Source organism: Schistocerca nitens, chromosome 11 (genome assembly GCF_023898315.1).
Source record: "Schistocerca nitens isolate TAMUIC-IGC-003100 chromosome 11, iqSchNite1.1, whole genome shotgun sequence".
Taxonomy (NCBI): domain Eukaryota; kingdom Metazoa; phylum Arthropoda; class Insecta; order Orthoptera; family Acrididae; genus Schistocerca; species Schistocerca nitens.
The window spans coordinates 132,853,793-132,878,023 of NC_064624.1; the positions used below are offsets into that span (position 1 = coordinate 132,853,793).

A 24,231-nucleotide genomic window follows, 5' to 3' on the forward strand; every position below is an offset into this window, starting at 1 on the left:
AAATCTACTCACCAAACAGCGGGAGGCGAACACAGATATAGAAGGTATTATGTATGCCAGCTTTCAGAGCCATTGGCTCCTCCTGACAGAAGAATTTAAGGGGAAGGAAGGGGAACGAAGGAAAAGGATTGGTGGGTTCGTTGATTTGGGGGAGGAGGCCAAACAGTGAGGTCATCAGTTCCATCGGATTACGGAAGGATGGGGAAGGAAGTCGGCCATGCCCTTTTAAAAGAACTATCCCAGAATTTGCCTGAAGTGATTTGGGGAAATCAAGGAAAATCTAATCAGGATGCCCGGATGTAGGTTTGAACCGTCTTCCTCCCGAATGTGAGTATGCTGCGCCACCTCACTTGGTATGTAGGAAAAAGACCAGTGAGGTTTAGGAAAAGGGGTAGAGTTCAGAGGAGTCACCCGGAACCCCATATCAGGGGCGAATTATCAGATGGGATGAGAAGATAAGACTGATTGTTGGGAAATGCACTGGACAAGGTTTGAAAACCTGAGAGCTAAAAAGTGGAAAACAGGGCAATATGGAAGACAAAGATTACTGCTAAAACATCATACACAAGTTAATAAGAGCACTGTGTGTGATAGAGAGGTGGGCAGAAAAAAATATACACGTCAGAAAGTGAAAGATATAGAAAACTAAAATGTAGTGAAGAAAGGAATAGTTACTGTGAAGAAATGCAGAGATGGAAGAAATTAAGCTAAATAAGTGCCAGGTCGGTGGCAAGAACTGGGACATGTTGTAGTGCCAGTTCCCACCAGTGGATTTCAGAGAGACTGGTTTCTGGGGGAAGAATCCAGATGGTATGTGTGGTGAAACAGGCACCAAGGTCATGACTATCATGTTGTAGCGCATGCTCTACAACAGGATATTGTGTTTGCCAGTAAACATCCTCTGTCTATGCCCATTCAGCCTGATAACCTGGTGGTAGTCATGCCGATATAAAAAGCCAAGTATTGTGCACGTAACAGCTAGTATATGACGTGTCATTTCACAGATGGCTCTACCTTCGATAGTATACGTTTTGCCAGTTACAGAACTGGTATATATGGTGGTTGTAGGTTGTTTTATTTCACTATGTTTACCTCACAAAACAGGACGTACTAAATTTGTAGTAATGGGAGATGCGGAAGAAATCATGAAGAAATTAAGGATCCAGTTGCAGGAACTAGGAAAAGACTGCATCTAAGCTGAAGTGTTTTGAGGTAATAAGTACTGAAGAATGATCAACATTTTATTCTCACTGTTGTACTAACCCAGTGCTAACTAATCAATGAAACAGTGAATGGTAACTGACTACGATTTTCAGCATTTTTGATTAGCTACTACCTTAATTTCTCTTCTGTATTTTGCACAGTTACAAATGTATGATCTTCCATTTTGTGATGCACACAGTCAAATAAAACAAGTTACAAAATAAGTATTTTGTATGCCCAAGTAAAATCTTTTTATATATATGAAGATGGTATCTGTTCTTTCAGACATGTCCGAAAGAACAGATACCATCGGTGACCATGCAGCTCGTTAGAATGAAATTACAATGAAATAAATACCCTTAGCTGCATACAGGCATTGACATACATCAACGAGGACAGATGAAAATGTGTGCCCCAACCAGGAATTGAACCCAGGATCTCCTGCTTACATGGTAGACGCTCTACGTCTGAGCGACCGAGGATAGTGCGACTGCAGCGACCTATCTCTGGCACGCCTCCCGTGGGACCCACATTCTCAACTTATTGTCCCGCACTATATTCATAGTTCCCCTGCCCATTATACTCATTAATCGTGGTATTGTTGCCAGCACTGTGTGACACACACACACACACACACACACACACACACACACACACACTCTTTATATAATTTTCACCTTTCTTTTGTACGTTTGACTATCTTCAATGCGGATGCACAAACAGTGCCCGAACGGGAATCGGCAGTAAGACCGCGAGTAATGAGTATAATGGACAGTGGTATTATGGACATAGTGCGGGACAATAAGTTGAGAATGTGGGTCTCACGGGAGGTGCGCCAGAGGTAAGTCCCTGCAGTTGCACTATCCTCCATGTCCTCGGCGGCTCAGATGAACAGAGTGTCTGCCATGTAAGAAGGAGATCCTGGGTTCAGAGTCTCGGTTGGGGCACACATTTTCATCTGTCACCGTTGACATATATCAACACACATGCAGCTAAGGGTATTCATTTCTTTGTAATTAAATCTTTTTACTTTACCTTTCTTCATCTTTACTTCTTGTCTTTAATATATTTTATTCTGCATTTACGTTGGCATGAAATACATCCTAACTTAAATATGTAAAAATTTCTGTTCTTATTGTGAAACAAATCTTGGTATGAAGTAATAGCATACTATCCTATATTGGCAGGCTGCAGAACCACCACTCACATGCCATCTAGCATAAGTGAGGTTAGTTATGTAGTGATGAGGGCCACTATATTCATTCTTCCGCTAGATGTGTGTGTGTAATCTCAGCTTTTCCTTCTTTATGTGAATAAAGGAACTTCGGAAATACAGAAGCGTCCGTTACCGCCCGTCTGCTTTGACCTATGACGTCACAAATATGGCGGAAACAAAAACACACACACTTTTCACAAGAAGCCTAATGACACTAACGGCACAAGCGCGGGAAATGGGGTGTTTTGGGTGGGGGGCAAACTAAATGTAAACAAATTTAGACTCCTTGCGTAGCTACAACGTGTAAGTGAAGACAGCCATGTATGAATACCCACCCACCTCCCCAGGGGTCCTAACCCCTGCAACCCATAGAAGATAAAGATGCTTCAGTAGCTGATTAGTGTTTGTCTTTTTAAAAAAAAAAAATCTCACGGGATAGAAGGAACAGATCAGAAAGATAAATATAATAAACTAAAACAGAAATTGGAGGAAACAGATAATTAAAATAAGTAATAAGTGTTTTTAAATTTAAAAAAAAAATCTCACGAGATAGAACGAACAGATCAGAAAAGTAAATAAAATAAGATAAAACAGAACTGGAGACAGCCACACTCAAACCAAACTCCGAGCCATCATGACGTCACACACGACAACACCCTTAAGTCACGGGTCAAAGCCGACGCGTGGGATCGGACGCTTCTGTCGACCCGGAACTTCATAAAGTCTAAAGACTTCTTTGTCATAGCACTGTAATTATATTGTATTGCAGTATGTATTTATGTGAAAAAAATATATGGATTTTGGTTTTCACACCTTTATACCCATATTAATACATCTCTATACTCTGACATTTGCAGTATAAAAATGTGTTGTTAATTTAGTAGGTCATCTGGCAATGGGTTACACCCAAAACGCAATATGAAAATAAAGGAATTCCATTACCACCTAGTTATTACTTTTTGCGAACTGTCAGCCTTTTATAGAATCACATTAAAGATTGTTAGATCGCACATCTCACAACTGATTTTCATTGGTTGTTACACTAATCAATGTGTGATCTCATGACTCACACCTTTGCTGACAACACAGACCTTAATTTTGCACCTATTGGGCTGCATAACAATTAACTCCTAATGACATTTATCAGAAACTGAACTTTACAGCTGTTGCTTGTGCTGAAGCCTTGTTTACGAATTCAAAGACAGCTTTTGATGTAGACTGCCATGAAACTAACTTCGCAGACCAGTGATCTTTTCAAACTCAATTCCAAATTAATTATTTTTGGTTAGAAGGGAACAACAACAACAACAAGTAAATCACATTTTCCACGTAACTTAATAATGCGCTACCTGCAGTGGTTCAATTTATAAGTTTCTTTACATTGCTGATATTTAACATAGGGGGACCAATCTTCTGCTGCACATTAAGAGTTGACATTTACAAGAAGAATATCAAATCAGAATAAACCCTTTCTACACTAACATACCATGAATTCCATTGAGTGGTGCATTATAAGTTTATGGATATTTATTAAACTCTCCTCTCCATTCAATGTGAAGTTCAAAACAAACTGTACTTTAATGTAGTGTTATGAAATGTCACATTTAACATCAACACAAAGAGTTCTTATGGGGCAGACACTTTATTGCTCACATGGTGGTTTTGGAGCAGTTACAGTTCCATCATCTGGTGTAAAAACTAAATCACTTAACCATCTGAGATCGTCTTCACCCCAATGTTGTCTAAGAACAAAAGTTCAAAAAGAGCAAAAAGGGGACATAAAGTCCATAAAAATTGCTCCCCCAAACGAAATTTATGTTCCCTCACCCTTCTTTTAGTCTTTTGACATAATTTTTGTTCCATGACAACATTGGGGTGTACAGATAACATCAGATGGCTAAATTATTCTATTTTTTACACTATACGAAAGAAATTTGACTGTTGTGAAACCAGCCGTGTATGCCATAAAACATAGTTGATTCAGGATTATTGTGCAATTTATTAATTTTACAAAATTGAATCTAACAACATAACATGAATTACGCTTACTAACACACCATCCTCAACACAGAAATTAATGAACAGCAGTGAGAAACACAAGGAAGTCACTTACCATGTTGTCTGGCTTAGCACACATCTCATCTGTTTTTTCTTCTTTAACTGAAATGGTTTTCAAATTGTCCAGGACTATAGTCTTGTATAGGCCTACCTGAAAAACGAGGGCTCTCATAAGAACACTCATATTAAATTTAAAACCCTCTACTGGCCACAGGAAATGGACAACTACACAGGAACACAAAATGTTTAATGGAAAAACTGATTCACAACTTTCTGGTTATAACGTCACAAAACAAAGTAACAGGATGTCTAAATCTCAGGCTGGGAGACTATCCAATTGCGAGATTTATGGGAGACATCTTGCCTTTTTTCCCCCATGAATATCTTCAGAATTATGATCAGTCAAAACAACTGAGAGACTAAAGTTAATTCACCAAATCCGAATATGAGGTTTATGACCGTATTCTTATTAGTAATGGTAGGGGCAATGGAATTCGTACTGTGAACCACATTTTCATCAGAAAATTTAATATGCATTTTTAACGAACGGTTTGTTGAAACTTTCTTCATCCGCATTTTCATGGTTTTATACCCACTACTACAGTGCGGCAACCCTTATGAACTCACTACAGGGGGGGGGGGACCACACACACTGCTGTCACATACTGTACTGAGAAGCAGCTGATCTTTTATTAACACCAACATTTAACACGTTTCCTCACAAAGTTACTTACGTTTTCTCTGACGTGCGTACCACTGATGACGAATCTTCTATTCTCTCATATCGAATAATGCACTTAGTGAAAAATACACGTACTAGCAGCTCTTACTGAACCTACTTCGTTTGTTACACATCTCCAAAACCCTGTTGCTAAATGTTTTTACGAAAGTACACTGAAACACGCCTATTACTATGTTCTTCTGTCAATACACGATTTAGCGATCTGTAGAGCGGTACGAATAGGTGAATGCTCGAAGCACACTAAATGGCCGCAGCAAATGCAACAGAATTTGGCATTCCCTTTCATCCCAACGTAACAACACACGAAATTATGTAACAACCGGGGGCAGCTTTAATCTGAAGAACTTAATAATATGAACCAATGGCTCCTGCTACAGACTGAAGGAGCTCTACATCAGATGACAGCAAAACACTTATTGTTCCTCGTTCACAGACATCACAGCCCATGGGCTAAGCAAGCCACCATAACGAAACTAATGTAGGTAGTAAATTTGCGACATTCACTATGCATTTCTTCTGGTCAATAACGAAGTATGTAACACTAACTATGACTATCTCTCTCGGGATGAACACAACCTGAAACATTAGGCACTCACATGGCGTCTCAGTATATTACAGAAGTCGCCAATGGTGACGCAACTGCTACTTTTCGGGTACGGAATAAAATATCTTTGAAGTATGGCCAGGAACAAACATTATACTAATTAACACTGTATTAGTATAGTTAATATAACTCGGAGGAATTTACTGCTTCTCAAGATCAAACAAACTATAACATAAATTTTGCATTAATGCTGTTTCAAAATAAAGTTTCGTATTTACAACATACATGGTTATAAATTTCAGTATCTTATTTCTTACCTGGAGGCATTAATTCACGTATTTCTGCTAAATACAATATTGCAACTGTTTTTTTTCTTTATTTATATAGAACAATTAATTCTTCAAGAGTCCATGTTATTGAAGATAACATGTAAACACCAAAGATAAAAGGTTCGTATGAGCAGTTGCCAGCGGGCTCGTGTGCATGCGAAGAGCTGAATTCGCGTATGAGCAGCGCCTTCCTCCCGCTTCTGGCTATTTGGAGCGTGGCTGTTTGGTGTACGAGCTGTAGCAGCAAGTAGCCAGAAGCTACCCGGAAAAATTTTCCTGGCGCGCCCAAGCTGCCAGATTCGCGCATGCGCAGAGCAAGCTGAGTTATAGTGCGGGGGGGGGGGGGGTCCTTCCTCACGTGACCCGTGGCAGTGTCTTCGTTTACAGCTCCCACGTCAAATGAAAACAAAACAGATTTCTGTGGCCGGGAGACATCAAGTGAATTAATATACATTCTCATAACCATGAAAGACCAAAATAAGTTAGTAGTTTCAATTTTCTGATTTTATATTATTTCCAGGTTATTAGTAATCAACCATTAATGTCTTACTGAAGCTATTTCTGTCTGTTTTATAGATAAATTTGCTTCAGTTTTTTTTTTTTTTTTTTCGCTGAGGCAGTAAGTTTATTTGAAACGAAACGAAGTGTTTCATTCCGCGCTATTGGCTACTTTCAACCTCGTTCAATTTAAAGTGCAAATTTTCATTTTCTGGGACGAATGACGTTATACCATAATAAAGAACCAAATATGAGAATACAGTACTGGACCTCCAAGAAAATTTGTATCACGAGAACCACATGAAAAGCTGAATATCAGGAACTTCCGCGTGCATCTGGACATAGAAATGTGCAATTAGAGCGGAATGAAGCATTTAGTATGGTTTATGGAATTCCGATGCTGCTGGAGTAGTCTCTGATGTCCTGTTCCTGGTATGACACTGTAAGATCTCTTAATGCTATATACGTACGAACATACGTAAACGTTGACTTGAAGCTAAGTAGGCAAATTTGGTCAGTGGTTTTGAACTAAATATTTTGTTTCAAATATAATGCTGTAGCAGAATTTTATAGATCTGCCTTCTGTGAAAGTGTTTTTCGATCACAAGGCACTTGTCTCGGACTTCCTCTGGGCCTGAAGTTATTTCTTAATTTGTGTTTACGTCTTAAATTTATAGAATGCCATTCTATGCTAAATTTTAGACTGGCAGCATACCATGTTTTATCGTTTTAACTCCCCACATGGCTTCATATTTATTCCTAGAGTAGAATATAAACTGTCAGTTGTAGTTTCTTTGCCTCATAGACAACCATGTTAATTTTTTCACATTTTGAAATAGTCATGAAATTTATTGTCCTTCATTCCGGTGTAAGCTACACAAGAAACTCTCTCTTTTTTGTTGCAAGTAATTTGTATTCCATCCTAGTAGCTTTTTGCAGTGATGTGTAGATGTAAACGTGTTGGAAATGCTACATAACAACATTGCAGAGCATGTATTAAAAAAAAAAATCTGTCAAAAATTTTATGGTACTTCGAGCTGTGGAGTCTAATTTTGAAATGACTCAAAAGCCAAGAACTGCTTCCTTATTTGCATCCTTTATCTGTGTGGGATATGAGAAAACAATTGCTGTAAGTACAATTCAGTATGTCCTCTCAACAACATGCCGCACGGGCGGCACGGCTACACATGGTCACGCGATGCCCCACCAGAAATACGACGAAAAGCGTATGAGCAGAGCAAGCACCAAGCACGGGCTGCCTACGTCATCGTAGCTGCGCATGCGCAGTACAGCATTCTGGTAACTGGATGAACCTGGTGTGGACAGGGGAGAGTTAGACAAGGGTGGGGAGTGGGGTGAAGGTGAAGTGGGTCTGGTTGTGGGAGTAGATGGCGTAGGTGGTAAGATGGAATATGGAACGGGCAGAGAGGGCGATTTGGGAAAGCGTGTGGGAGCGGGTAGATGTTTTGGAGCACAATGGTGATGAAATGAATGATGTCCTCTGCAGTAGGGGGAGAGCAGAGGGAGTTGTTGGGGTGGATGGGGTCATCAATGGGATGGTGAGCTCAGGGGTGACAGGAGGAGATTTCGCTTTACACTTCGAGGAGTAGTTAGGATTGGGTTCATTACTGGTGTTGCAGGAGGGGGGGAGAGGTGAGGTTGGGGCAGTTCTTTAAGAAATGTGAAGCTTTGCAGTGGGGACAGGTAGGGGGGTTGTTGCAGACGGAGGTAACATGGTCATTGTACTTGAGGCAGCAGTAAGATTGGACTGGGAGGGGTCCACTTTCTGATGGCGATTTTATACGAGGGCTCCCTCTTTAAGGAGGTGGTCAATGGAGGAGGAGGATTCAGTGAATATCCACATTAGATAAGTCGACCTGGCATCGTTAAAGATGCGATGACTGGAGCGGATATCGATGTTGGGCTGGAAGTTGAGTTCCTCCAACGCCTCAGCCTCTGCCACCACAGGGCTAAGCTTTGTGATCATGGAGGTGAAGGTTGGCGGGCGTCAGGGGGTTTGAGGCTTTTGGTTAGAGGACGGTATGTGGTAGGGGGTGAGTGTGGCCTGTCAGCCAAATTGGATTTGTGGGATTTGGGGATTTAATGAGATCCGAGTCCTTGAAAAGAATGAGAAGGGAGATGGGGGCATTGGGGAAGTATTTAAGGATGGCCAGGGTGAGGTGTGGGCATCGAGGAATTGAGGGTCAGGATTGGAGAGGACAAAGGTGAGGGTGGCAGGTGTGGTAGGTGTGGCATGGGTGGGAGTCAGGGTCGCGTCCATGGGGGAGGATGGGTCACTGGGGTCAGGGGTTTTCTTTGTGGAGATTGCAGGGGAAGGGTCAACATTAAAGTGTTTGCAAGGTTTCATGGACAGGACAATGTGGAGAGGGGGCTGGGGGATGGGTTGCAGGGGGAGATGGCGGGGGCAGGTCTCCCTGAGGGGCAGATGATGCAGGGGGTGGTGGTGTAGGTGGCACAGAGACCGTGGAGCGGCGAGCCGAAATCCTTGCTGTAGCCATTTGAAGGTGGTGGAGGGAGAGGTGGGAAGTCTGCAGATGGTGATGGGGCGACAGCGACAGGGGAGGGAGAGTTGGGGGTAGTTACAGCCGAAAATGCCGCAAGAGTGGGGTGGACTGGGAGGGAAGGAAGGATGGGTGTGGGGATGGCGGATGAGTTCCATGTGACGGTGGTTGGAACAGCTGAGGGGGAGATGAAAATGATAGAGGTGGTGGGGTGGTACATGTTGACAGCATATGAGAGGGGGGTGAAGATGGCAATGGAGATGACAGTGACGGTGGTGATGGCGGTGGTGGCAGGAAACGAGAAACGATGGCAGCGGTGAAGGACGGCGGCTGCGGTGAAGGAGCCATCAGTGTGAGGAGGCGGCAGCCCCTCTGGCAGGTGATGAAAGCGGTCCGGTGAATCCCTCCGGGCAGCAGTGGCTGGATGACGACGGCCAAAATGGCGTGGCCCAGAATCATCGGGTGGTGGCGGCGAACAGGCAGGTGGACGGCGGATGGATGGATGGCTACAGCAGCCGCGAGCACAGGGTGGCGGCCCTGGAGGGGGGACGGCTAGGGCCAGCAGGCACACAGACAGACAGCAAAACCAACAGCAACAGCAACAACAGCTTCGAAAACAGAGATTTCACCCTGAGGGTAGCCCAGGCTCTGCAATCTGTCGTCTTTGAAGCAGGGGGTCCAACCGTCTAAATGCGTTATTATGTGAGAACATTATAACTTATAGTTTTGTTTAAACTGTGTAACAATCTGTCACAACTGTGAGTGTTTGACAAGTATATACAGAAGCACAGTAAGGAAACTCATGTGGACGTCAGGCGGCATTTAAGTTAAACTCTAATCTATTCTTCTACGTCGCTGGAAGATGACAGAGCGTACACTACTTGCATAATGTCCAGCGGCTTTCAGTGTTTTCCATTGAGAGCTGTGGTGGGTAAATTATATCACACTAAATACACACAAATAATTTACTGTACATCGACCAAGTCACTCGAAACTCCATAATGGACCACAAATAGAGTACTGTCTGTACATCATGTTGTACCTTAGGGTTTAACTAAAATATGTGACATTAACTCATGAAGTATATATAAATTACAACAGTTGTTCATATAAAGAAATGAATAGAACATGTCACAAATAAAGCTTTCAGCCATTAAGGCCTTCATCAGCAATAGACACACACACACACACACACACACGCACACACACACACACACACACACACACACACACACACATACACACACAGCAGTCTCTGGCAACTGAAGCCACACTGCAATCAGCAACACCAGTGCACGATGGGAGTGGCGACTGGGTGGGGGTAAGGAGGAGGCTGGAGTGGGGAGGGAGAGGGACAGTATGGTAATAGGGGTGGCAGACAGTGAAGTGCTGCAGGTTAGATGGTGATCTGGGCAGGAAGGTTGGGAAGTACCAGAAAAGGAGAGAAGTAAAAAGACTGTGATGGTGGGATGATGGCTGTGTAGTGCTGGAGTCAAACAGGCAAGAGGCTGGATGTGCGAGGACAGTGACTAATGAAGATCGAAACCAAGAGAGTTACAGGAACATAGGATAAATTGTAGTGAGAGTTTCCAACTATGTCATTCAGAAAACCTGGTGTTGGTGGGAAGGATCCAGATGACACAGGCTATGAATCAGTCACTGAAAAGAAGGATGTCATGTTTGTCAGTGTGTTCAGCAACAGGGTTGTTCACTTCCTTCTTGGACACACATTGTCAGTGGCCATTCATGTGAACAAACTAATTGTTGGTTGTCATGCCCACATAGAATGCAGCACAGTGGTTGCAGCTTAGCTTGTAGATCACATGCCTAGTTTTCCCTTCCTTTATTTGTGAGTGGAACAGGAAACAAAATGAATAAAATCATCTTCGTTTTCAAGATATATCAATTTGAAAACTCTGGGGAAATAAAATGACTAGTAGTTGTAGAAGATACCCTGTGCCACACACCATATGGTGACTTGCAAGATATGTATGTAAATGTAAAGCTATGTAGAGTTTTCCTTGGCAATTTTTCTGCCTCAAGTACATGTTTCCATGCATTGCTGAAGTTATACTACTGCATTTGAAATTGTGTTAAAACATTGTGTTTCACACTCATATATATTAACTTACATGTGACCTTTGATCTGTTGTTATATGTAGCTCAACTAAAAACAATAGCAAATAAATAAGTAAATTGCTAAATGCGTTACCAGTGTCTTTTGAAGTTGTGACCATACAGTCCAATTTCTATTCCTTCCCTAATCACTGACACTCACCGGTTGGAATTGTGGGCCTGAATCCCTGTCTGTAGAACTGATGTTTTTAATGTTTGTATACTTAAGATGGCAATGTTCAACACAGCAATTAGCAACTGCCCTGCGTAATTGCAATGAATATTATAAACCCCTGGTACTCTGAGGCTGAGTATATTTTTGGCTGATGTTGTTGTTGTTGTGGTCTTCAGTCCAGAGAGTGGTTTGATGAAGCTCTCTATGCTGCTCTATCCTGTGCAAGCTTCTTCATCTCCCAGTACCTACAGCAACCTACATCCTTCTGAATCTGTTTAGTGTATTCATCTCTTGGTCTCCCTCTGCGATTTTTACCCTCCACGCTGCCCTCCAATACTAAATTGGTGATCCCTTGATGCCTCAGAATATACCCTACCAACCGATCCCTTCCTCTAGTCGTGCCACAAATTTCTCTTCTCTCCAATTCTATTCAATACCTCCTCATTATTTATGTGATCTACCCATCTAATCTTCAGCATTCTTCTGTAGCACCACATTTCGAAAGCTTCTCTTCTCTTCTTGTCTAAACTCTTCCATACATGGCTACACTCCATACAAATACTTTCAGAAACGATTTCCTGGCCCTTAAATCTATACTCAATGTTAAGAAATCTCTCTCCTTCAGAAATGCTTTCCTTGCCATTGACAGTCTACATTCTATATCCTCTTTACTTCGACCATCATGAGTTATTTTGCTTCCCAAATAGCAATACTCATTTACTACTTTAAGCGTCTTATTACCTAATCTAATTCCCGCAGCATCACTCGATTTAATTCGACTACTTTCCATTATTCTCGTTTTGCTTTTGTTGATGTTCATCTTATATCCTCCATTCAAGACTATGTCCATTCCGTTCAGCTGCTCTCCCAGATCCTTTGCTGTCTCTGACAGAATTACAATGTCATCGGCGAACCTCAAAGTTTTTATTTCTTCTCCATGCATTTTAATTTCTACTCCAAATTTTTCTTTTGTTTCCTTTATTGCTTGCTCAATATATATATTGATTAACATCGGGGATAGGCTACAACCCTGTCTCACACCCTTTTCAACCACTGCTTCCCTTTCATGCCCCTCGACTCCTATAACTGCCATCTGGTTTCTGTACAAATTGTAAATAGTCTCTCGGTCCCTGTATTTTACCCATGTCACCTTCAGAATTTGAAAGAAACAATTCCAGTCAACATTGTCAAAAGCCATCTCTAAGTCTACAAATGCTAGAAACGTACGTTTGCCTTTCCTTAATCTATCTTTTAAGATAAGTCGTAGGGTCAGTATTGCCTCACGTGTTCCAATATTTCTAAGGAATCCAAACTGATATTCCCCGCGGTCGGCTTCTACTGGTTTTTCCATTTGTCTGTAATGAATTCATATTAGTATTTTGCAGCTGTGGCTTATTAAACTGATAGTTCGGTAATTTTCAAATCTGTTAACACCTACTTTCTTTGGGATTGGAATTAGGTTAAATAATTCCATCAGTTGCTCTAGTTGTCTTCAGCTGTTATAAGAAGTTAATATTAAAATCACCCATGATAATTAAATCCTTGCGTTTTGAATATATCTGGTACAAAATTTGTTCCATATGGTTTAAAAAGATACATATTTTCCTTGCAGAAGCCCTGTAAACTGACAAAATTGTAACTGACTTATTATTTATAATAATTTCGCTTCCACAGGCTTTGGGTGAGAATCTACACTGTAAGTACTTATGCCTAGGGATTTATATTTCACACTGGTTTTAACATAGACTGCAGTCCATCCTTTCTCCTTTATGGATCTGCAATACCTTTCTGCTAGTGAGTATCCACCAATTTGTGGTATTTCAGTTCCATTTGTCATATGGCTTTCTGTGAGACATGTTACTTGTGCATGGTTTACAGATTCAGCGTCAATAATGTCGAGATTTAGAAGCTCTAGTTTGTTTCTGAGACCACTGATGTTTTGGTGGAACACACAGAGTTTACTGGTATTTCTTGGTTCGTAGCTACACTTCGATAGCTTAGCATCCCCCTATAAACTCGGACTCTTTATTACACCTCGGATTATCACCAGTCTTAACATTTAGCCTACAAAACCTCAGAAACAGATTGCTAATTTTCGTCTAACGATATTGACCGCGTGATTACCTCTTGAGGCTTATTTCCTATTTCACTCAGCACTTTATTCGCTACATTCGTATTCCAGGTCATTTAGATGCAGTTCATGAGCCGTGTGAAATCGGTGGTCAATAGTGTTTATATTCAATACAGCAACGTTTTTGAAGTATATACCAATTGATTCATATTGATCATTAGCAGCAGGTATTTCATGATTCAAGCATGACCATTGTGGCAGATCACGACGATGCGGGACGTTGAGAACAACAATGTTAGAATGCGTTAAGTGATTCAAACATTCCTTTTGTTCCTGACAGGCATTTGATGTTTCGTTTTTAAAGATATCGTTCGATCCTCCAATTACCACATCATAATCATTTGTGAATAACTTTCCGACTTCTCCAGAGTTTGCATTTTTCCTCAATTCAGTTAAACCTGCACCTGGTTTGATGTATCCCATAGCAGCAGTAGCTGTAGATGCTTCATATTGTATCTGAGAGGCGATTCCGCGCCCATGGCTGTCGGTAACAAGCATCAGTTTTCTTCTTGATTTTTCTTCCTTGGAGCTTTGAGATTGTGGGTGATGGTGTTGGGCAGCAGCTGCATGTTGATCGGACTGATTATCTTCAGCGCTGTTATTACCTAAAGCACCACTTATTTGAGTGTCTGTCGTACGTCGATTAAGTGTGCCTTCACTGATAAATTGTGATCAAAGGGTTTTGTCGCTGTAAACACTATAATCCTTAGAACTGTTTTCACTTGTATGACTGGCGAGCACTTTTTTGCGATGTTTAGATCAGAAGCCTCTGATAGATCTGGACTGGTGTTGTTATTGAGTCTGCATAATTAACACTTCCACACTTGTACCTTATTCTTTAATGAGGGGTCTAGTTTCCTACGTCCATAATGAAATTTGCTTTTGTAACACTCACATACGCCACCATTCTTCGTCTTGTTGGAACACTTTTTGCAAACACTTTCGTTTCCATTCTACTTTACTTCGGGTTTTACCATTATTGAGTTCGAGTTCTTCTGATGCACTAAATGCTTCATACTGCATTACTTTTTGTTTTAAGTGCGATATTTCCTGAAGTAGCACTGAAGTAATTTCGGTGGTGGATCTGTATGCATTTAGCTTTATGCCCAATTCTTTACTTTCACATTTCGATCATAACCATTTCTCATAAATACTCTTCACTTCCTCCCTTTTGCTTCATTATTCTATAATCAATTATTGTCGAGTAGTACTGTGGCTCCTGGGGGGCCTCGGTCTACATTACTTTTATTTATTTATTAATTTATTTTGATCCAACATCAACTGATTACAAAAAAAAAGTTTTTTTGTTCAAGTCTACTCGACAAGTCAGAGCCTTACTTACTAGGGTTACACATTATTGGCTGGCACTTTTATCTATACAAGTTTTTCTAAATTTAGTTGAGAGGACAAAGTTACATATATGGACTATACATAAAAAAATTTGTTATTGCCAGACTTAGATTAAGGAATCTACAGTTTGTGACACAGTATTCATATCTGACATTCAAATATTTACAGTTTGTGACACAGTCTAAGATCTGAGATTACATATATTTTAGATAGATGGTCTTCCATCATACAAGTGTACTAAATCTAGAAACTCATCTATTGAATATTCAGGAATGTTTAGGAGGTATAATTTTAGTTTCGTTTTTAGTTTTGTAATGGGCAATTTGGAGATATTAGGATAGCAGCAATTCAGTAGTTTTATGCCTGCATAGTGAGGGCTTTTCTCATAAAGTGTTGTTCTATGAGAGATGATGTGGGGTCTCTCTCTACCTCTAGAGTTGTGATTGTGTATTTCTTTATTAAGTGTTATGTTACTATTTACTGCCATAATAATTATTTTCAGCACATACAGGTTATGAACAGTTAGTATTTTAAATTCTTTAAACAAATTTCTGCAGGACTCCCTGGCACATTTTTTTCCCATAATTCTAAGTGCCTTCTTTTGTAAGATAAGTACACTTTTTATATTACCTTTACTGCTGGATCCCCATACCTCTGTCCCATAGCTTAGATGGGATTCAAATAGTGCAAAATATATTTGCCTCAGAGTGGTGATGTTACAAAAAGGTGTCAGTTTTCTTAGGACAAATATGGTAGTAAATAGCTTTTTGCATCATTCACATGATCAGACCAGTTAACTCTGCATCAAGTGCGAGGCCAAGAAATTTGGTCGAGTATTGTTTTTTAATGTATTCGTCACCCATTAAGATTTGGTTTTCAAGAGTTTTTTGCCTCCCAAGATCAAATTCAATATAGACAGATTTATTTGTGTTTAATTTTAGTTTGTTTTCATTAAAATACTGCAGAATTAAGCCTGCTGCAGTATTGGAGTCCACTTCGAGCTGCAAATAGCTAGGATTGCAGCATATTAACGTGGTATCATCTGCATATAAGATAGCTGTTGCATGGTTTGTTATGGACTGAATATCATTAACATAAATAATAAAAAGAAGTGGTCCTAATATTGACCCCTGTGGAATACCAAAATTTATGTCAGTGGTGTTTGATTTGTATGCTCCCTCTGTAGTGCTAATAGACACAAACTGCATCCTATTTGTCAAGTAGGACCTCATCAGATTATGGGCTGTGCCTCGAATGCCATAGTTCCACAGTTTGTCCAGCAATATGATCGTATCAACACAGTCAAATGCATTTTCTAAGTCCAGAAAGAAGCCACATACATGTTCTTTATTATCTATTGCTTGAGTGACACCTTCGATTAAGTTGAATGCTGCTGTAATGGTGGACGACCCTTTGACAAACCCATACTGCCCCTTAGAAATCACTTTTTTGCATACCAGGAAGTTCCAGATTCTTATGTATATTACTTTCTCAAAGATTTTGCATTCGGAAGGACGACGGTTCAATCCCGTCTCCGGCCATCCTGATTTAGGTTTTCCGTGATTTCCCTAAATCGCTACAGGCAAATGCCGGGATGGTTCCTTTGAAAGGGCACGGCCGATTTCCTTCCCCATCCCTCCCTCACCCGAGCTTGCGCTCCGTCTCTAATGACCTCGTTGTCGACGGGACGTTAAACACTAATCTCCTCCTCCTCCTCCTCTCAAAGATTTTGGATATTATTGTAAGAACAGAAATGAGTCGAAAGTTTTCTACTAGATTGTTTCCTTTTTTAAAAATAGGCACAACTCGGGCAATTTTCAGCTCATCTGGAAACAGACCATCTTCCATATGAGGGTTGATAACTCTTGATAAAGATGATGCAGTTTTATGTGTACATTTCTTAAGAGTGTCCAGACTAAGACCATCATATCCTGCTGCATGGGAATTCTTTAAGCTACTCGCTGTTTTAATTATTTCTTCTTTACTTGTTGGCATCAAAAATATACATCCTGACACTGGTGTTCCTCTGAATTTGAATTTGTGATTTTTAAGCTGATTGTTTATGCTGGAGCCAACAAAAGCAAAGTAATTGTTACATAGATCTGCTATCTTATTCTGATCAGTTTCTATTGTGCCGTTTATCAGCAAGTGATTTTCAGTTGTATGTTTCCCAGATTTACCTATTTCTCTATTTACTAGTGACCACGATGTTTTGGAGATATTATTTGAGTTCTGAATGACCCTTTCAAAACGTTTCTGTTTTTCCGAAATTAGGAGGTCTACATAGTATTTCTGATACTTTTTGAACTCTTCTTTTAATTTTTTATTGCTCAAGTCATTTAACATAGCATACTCACACCATCTTAGTTTTTCTCTAGCCTCAGTGACTGAACTTGATATCCAGTTTCAGGATACAGTATGTGACTGAATTCTCTTTTTATTATTATTATTATACAAATTTGGCCGTTAAAGACCGTGAAAACAGTTATTTCTTGCGCTTCTGGGAAGTCTTCTTTCTCTCAGTTCACACTTCTTTCATTCTTGCGCTGAAGGCGACTTTTCTCTCTTCAGACCATTTAGTTCCACAAGTCTTCTTAATTTTCACACCGAAACCCGTGAATGAATTCAGTTTTTTTCTAAAAAGGTTTATGTTAAATATTGTTTCCTGATCTATGTCCATTTCTTTTAGATCTCTTTCTGTGTTGATAAACCATAAATTTTTATTTTTTAGATTTGCGATGTAAGAAAATATTTGTTTTGTAAGCCTATTCGGGTTCATCCTCATGATGTGAGCATAAAAGGAGCATCTTCTTTTTCTAATTTCGTCTGTAATTTTGCTGCACTTCGTATACACTTCTTTGTGCTTTTTAGTCTGTATACAGGCTTGCCTTGATCATCTGTTATTTTCCTGTGTCCAAGAATTGTCCTCACAATTCTTCTTTCACGATTTTCTATCTGTTCTGCGTATGTAAAGTTTGCCAGTGTTTCTGATGCATATAGTATCTGCGGTCTAATGACAGTCTGGTAGTGTCTGAGTTTAATGTTTTTGGATATACATTTTTTTGAATACATTTGTCTGCAGTAGTGAGTTCCTGTCTCTAGTTTTTGTATTCTAGTCCTGCAGGCTGGATGACCTTTTGCCACAGGCTGAATTAGTTCACCAAGATATTTAAGATGTTTAGATACCTGTATTTTCCCGTATTTCGTAGTTATTTTCTTTGGTGGATTTTTGATATTTGTAATGATATCTGTCTTTTCAAGCCGGCCGAAGTGGCCGTGCGGTTAAAGGCGCTGCAGTCTGGAACCGCAAGACCGCTACTACGGTCGCAGGTTCGAATCCTGCCTCGGGCATGGATGTTTGTGATGTCCTTAGGTTAGTTAGGTTTAACTAGTTCTAAGTTCTAGGGGACTAATGACCTCAGCGGTTGAGTCCCATAGTGCTCAGAGCCATTTGAACCATTTTGAATTTTGTCTTTTCAAATGAAATTTGCAAGCCTGCTTTTTCAGCAGTTTCTTTAAGTAATTCTATTTGTTTTATTGTGTCTTTTTGTGTGTAAGCTAAACAGGCGAGATCGTCAGCGAAGGCAAAACAGTTGGTTTCAATGGCTTTGTAGCACTTCCCTCCAATTTGGACTTTCTCAACTCCATGTTTTTGCGTGAGTTTTCTCCATTCTGCTATGACTTTATCCAGAACACAGTTGAAGAGTACCGGGGACAGCGCATCTCCTTGTCTGACGTCGGTTTTGACCTCGAAATGCCGTGAAATTTCTCCTCGGAATTTTACTTTTGATGTTGTATTTGTTAATGTTTCTTTGATTATGGTGATTGTTGTTTCATCTATTTCATATTCTCGAAGAGTTTTGATGAGTGTGTCTCTATCGATTGAGTCATAAGCTTTTTTGAAATCAATGAATGTTATGAAATATTTCTTGCTCCTTGTAGATAAATAGTTCATTGTTGTTTAGAGGTTAAATTTGTTCGGCGCAGGATCTTCCTGGTCTGAAGCCAGCTTGATATTCTCCAAGTTTTCCCTCTATAATTGGTGATACACGATTGAGCAGGGCTTTTGATAGAATTTTGTATGGGACTGGGAGAAGCGATATTCCACGATAGTTGTTAACATCTCTTTTGTCACCTTTTTTAAACAAAGGGTGAATTAGGGCAGTTTTCCAGTGACTTGGGATTTTCTTGGTTTCCCATACTTGTTCAAGTTCTTTGTGTAGTGCTTCTACTGATGTTTCTCCACCAAGCTTGAGCATTTCTGCTGTAATTGTGTCTTCTCCACATGCTTTCCTGTTTTTGAGATTTTTGATTATGTTTGTGATTTCCTCTCGTGTCGGAGGTGTTGAATGTGTTGGTAATGTTTCTGGTTGCGTAAAACTGAGAGTCTGGATGGGTGTTTGGTAGTTTAGGAGTGTCTCAAAATATTCAGCCAGGATTTCACAGTTTTCAGTATTGTTGGTGGCGAGAGTCTTATTATTTCTCTTAAGGTTTAGGCAAGGGGACTGGTATCCTCGGAGTTTCTGGTTGAATGTTTTGTACCAAGCTGCCGTGTTGCATTTCTTGAAATTCTCTTCGATTGAGTCCAGTTTCTTGTTTTTCATATTGTCTCTTGGTGTTGCGAATAGTTTTTGAGGCATTCTTTCTGGCTTGCTTAAATTCATCAAAGTTGTTTTCAGTTTTATGTGAGTTCCACTTTTTCCAGGCTTTAAGTCTTTCATGCAGAACTTCATTACAGTTGCTGTCCCACCAAGGGTGTCTCGGTTTGCTCTTTTTTGGAAATGTTGTTTCTGTTGCCTCAATCAAGTTGTTCTGAAATTCTTGGAGGTTTTGTGAAGGGGAGAATGTCTTTAGTTTTTTTCTGAAAATCCTTGAGGTTAGAGTTGGACTTAAGGTTGTAATTTCTCAGGGTTGTAAGATCAAAATTTATTTTATTTCTGTTTTTATATTCACCGTTTCTGCTTTTCTGTTTGTTTTTTGGGATCAGTTTAGTTTTTATTTTCGTGAGATAGTGATCGGAGTCGAGGTTTAGAGATTTTCGGACACGTGTGTTCAATATTTCTTTTTCACATTTGGAGGAGATGGCAACGTGATCTATTTGAAATTCTCCGATACTCTTTATCGGAGATACCCAGGTTTTTTGTTTTCTGGGAAGATGTTTAAAACGTGTTGACATTAGCTTGAGTTTAAACTGCTTACAGAGCATAATTAACCTTTCTCCATTTTTGTTGGTTCGTTTTTGTGCGGGAAAGTTGCCGACAATATCGCGGAATTTCTTTTCTTTTCCAATCTGAGCGTTAAAATCTCCTAGAAGTATTTTTGCATTGTTTTCTGGGATTTCTGATATATGATCCTTAAGGTTTTCCCAGAATTCATCTGTTTCTTCCCTATTTTTAGCATTATTTTTGTCATTTGTGGGAGCGTGAACATTGATTAATGTGTATTTTTTATTTGCACATCGAAAAGTGAGGAAAGATGTTCTCGATGATGTTGACCAAAAATGTTCGACAGAGTTCAGAATTTTTGTGTTTACAGCAAAAGCTGTGCCAAGCTGCGGGCATTTCTTCATTACAATTTTTCCAGGTTTTCCTTTAAATATTCTGAATTTGTTTGATTCAAATGTGTTTTCATCAGTGAAGCGAGTTTCTTGTAGCGCCACAATTTGTATGTCATCCGTGTGTAACTGGTCTGTAAGGTGCTTAAGTTTTCCCACTTTAAGAAGGGAGTTTATGTTGAGAGTTGCTATGTTGAAGATTTTTCTGGGTTTAATCTTGTTGGATTTGCATGGTGTTGCAGACTCCCCAGAATCCATGGGTGTGCTTGCGTCGTTGCCGACGGTGGATTGGCCACCTGGGGTAGTTTCGTTATTGAAAGACATTTCCATCATGCGTTAAGATTGTAACTGTTGAAATTCTTCAAAGTTGGGGAGATCACTTGTGTAACCTACCAGGAATACGACTAACGTTGTTAGTGTTAGAAGGTTTTCTTGAAACAGCCGACTCTAACATGAGGAACAGACGCTGCCCACAAGCCGCCCAATCTGGGTACAGACGCTTGCAGTTATAGATTTTTGGTTCCTCCGCTCTCTCAGCCGTTGGGAGTTAAAAATTTCTCATCCGCCTATGAGACCGTTTTTTATTAATGGGCAGTCTTGGTTAAGAATGTAGTATAGTTCACTTGAGAATTTGCCATAACTATGAAGTGTCGTTACAACACTGTTCCAATCCACGTTCATTAGCATATTATTCAAATGAGTTATCTTTTGGTCTGTATTCATCCTAATATATCTACAGCAACTGTGTGTAGGAACCTTTTTTATGTTCACACTTAGTTCTACAGCATGGTGGTCTGACAAAGCACTTATAACAACAGAAGATGTAAGATCGTAAACACGAATACCAGTGATTATGTTATCTGTTGCAGACTGGCATGATCAGTCTCCCTGGTTGCAGTGTTTATTAGGTATCTTACACTATATTCAAGCAGAGTACTCTTGAATAGTCTAGTGTGTAACTTATCTGCTAATACATTTATCCTGAAAGCTCCTATAATTACTAACTTGTTCAGGGGTGATATAAAAACATTCTCTATCATGTCACAAAACTTTGTTAAGAAAACTTCGAAGTGTCTACCTGGCGGTCTATACAAACATATAACATAAATTTCATCATTTGGTATCTTTATACGTGCTGCACATAATTCAATTGTTACTTCTAATGAATATTTACTTACATTTACAGAATTAAAATCAAATGTGCTTTTCACATACAGTGACACACTTGCACCTCTGATAGTAGATCTGCAAAACTTATTAGCTAGTACCATGTTTAGAGGTTTAAAAAGTTCTAATTTGGCATCAGATAGCCAGTGTTCACTAATACCAAGCACATCAGGCATAGTTCCATTTACAAACATGTCTAATTGTTCATATTTCTTGCTCAATCCCTGTACTTTCTGGTGGATTCTTTTAAAATCGTAAATACCTTGTTGTAGATTTCTCTGCCTAACCGACTTAAATAAGGTCATATCTCTGTTTCTCTTGTGGGCTTCCTCCTCTGTCTGGTTTCCACTAAAAACCATTTAGATGGGATGGAGGCACCGGCTTCCGTCTGCTGTCTGAAGTTTTTTAGTTGACAGTAATAGTTCTGCTAATGTTGGAGTTGATTCTGCTGCTATTGTGGATGGTTCTGCTGTTGCTAATGATGGTTCTGTTGCTTTTGCTGTTGTTTTTCCTGCTCGTATTAGGGCAGGATGGAGTTGTTACTGCATTTGTTGTTGTTATTGTAACTGTTCTTGATGTTTTTCCTACTTTTGGTGGAGTTGGTCCAGCTACCATGGATTCTGTTGCCGCTGCTGGTAGCTGAGGTGGCTCTGCTGTCTATGTAGGTGCTTTGCTGCTTTTGTTGCTGTTGTTGCTGCTGTGATTGTTTCTGATGCTTTTAGCATTTTTTGTGGAAATACTTCTGCTGCTGCTTGCTTTAAAACTCGTTTGCTTGTTTGTAGCCACCACTATGAGACTTAACTTCTAAGGTCATCAGTCACCTGGAACTTAGAACTACTTAAACCTAAGGACATCACACACATCCATGCCCGAGGTAGAATTCGAACCTGCGACCGCAGCGATCGCGCGGTTCCAGACTGTAGCGCCTAGAACCGTTCGGCCACCCCGGCCGGCCCAAAGAGCGCAATTTTGGGTCTTATGGGATGACAGTTTTGAGATACCACTCGTTAGACACATCTCACAACAAGAGCTTTTCCCCCTAGGATAGCTGATGTCCCATTGTGTATACAACCTGAATAGAAATTGGACTTATTGACAGTTCCATTGGTGTTTGGTAATATATTTTATACATTATGAATGAAAAAGCCCACAAAGAATTACTTCTTATAGTCATAGTTGTTTCACGTCCCTCTCTCTAGTATATCTTATGTGCTCGAAAACAAGTTTATTTTGTTCAGCCCCACCTTTGGAATATGTCAGCTAAGTTTACTGTTCAACTCCATTTCCCTATATGAACAACTGTTGTAATTTGTATATACTTCATTAGTTATTGTTACATGTTTTGTTTTAGTTAAAGCCGAAGGTGCAATATGATTTAATACGTTTTGTAGGAACTGGAACTCAGTACCTTGGTTTATCTCTCTTGATGACTGGTAAGCAGCTTTGATACGCCCACCGTTGAAGTAAAGCTAAGTGTTTAACATTCTTTCACGAACGGGGTGGTGAGGGGGGGAGGTAAGGCAGGGGATTTGGATATTATTCAGTTTCCTAATAGATTTAGCAATAGCGAAGCATTGTCTCGTTCGCTACTTCGATGTAAACACGAAATGCACTCTGTACCTACACCGAATCTAGAATTGGGTCCCTCCGCAACAGTACGCTCCTCCTGGTCTATAATGCAGTTTACAGTGACTTGGTCGATATGTACTAAAATATTTGTGTGTACTGAAGGCGATAAATTACCCACCACAGCTCTCATTGGAAAACATTGAAAGCCGCCGACTTCCTGCAAGGCGTGTACGCGCTGCCATCTATCGGCTGCGTGGAAAAATAGATTAGAGGTTAACTTAAATGCCGCCAGATGTACACATGAGCTAATATAATTTACTTTCGTATATAATTGTCAATTAGACTCACATGTATGACAGATCGTCACACGATTCAAACAAAATGACAACTTTGTATAAAATACAACCTTTGGAAGGTTAAAAATGGGTTATTTCGTTAAAGAATTTAGAAAATGTGTGACCGTTCTCGCAATGTATACTGTCAATAACGTTGTTAAGTAGAACATCTCTCTGCACTTCTGTGCGGTGGGCGGCCCGGACCGCAGACTAAATTCTAACCCGAACAGTTTGTTTGGGCGAGTGTGTCTGTAACCAATTTTTGAAGAGAGGTGCTTTGGTACATCTCCATAATACTGATCATTAAACGTTATGTAGGAGACCATTACATGTGGTGGAGGCGATGGACGTGTTTGGAACCTGCTGAATGTGCAGTACTTTCGTAACTACCATTATTTTATTGTCTTGTATATATTAATCGTGACAAAACAGTTTTCATTCTCAAATGATGTGATCTTTAAAAAACTATAATATTCCTCATTAAACGCTATGTGGGAGACCATTACGTGTGGTGGAGGCCACGGACGTGTTTGGAACCTGCTGAATGTGCAATACTTTCGTAACTACCATTATTTTATTGTATTTTTCCCCTTCTGCGTTGAAAATGAGAATAAATAAAGCAGATTTTCGTGTTTTCTGGAACTACATGTCTTGTATATATTAATCGTGACAAAACAGTTTTCATTCTCAAATGATGTGATCTTTAAAAAAAAAACCAGTTTA

General features: G+C 39.9%; 1 protein-coding gene across 9 annotated transcripts in view; it reads right to left on the reverse strand.

The window, feature by feature from the left end:
• Positions 1-24,231, reverse strand: part of LOC126213048 (uncharacterized) — a 372,240-nt gene that overhangs the window by 175,944 nt on the left and 172,065 nt on the right. For 4 of the 9 annotated variants that reach the window (XR_007541043.1, XR_007541042.1, XR_007541046.1 and 1 more), the window contains exons 1-2: positions 5,212-5,787; positions 4,533-4,628 (exon numbers count right to left, since the gene is read on the reverse strand). The exons of 3 other annotated variants lie outside the window; for them this stretch is intronic. The gene's annotated coding sequence lies outside the window, so the exon portion shown is untranslated. Of the gene's footprint in view, positions 1-4,532; positions 4,629-5,211; positions 5,788-6,080; positions 6,191-24,231 lie in introns of those variants that run through there. 2 more of the 9 variants (XR_007541044.1, XR_007541053.1) reach the window with 1 other exon arrangement.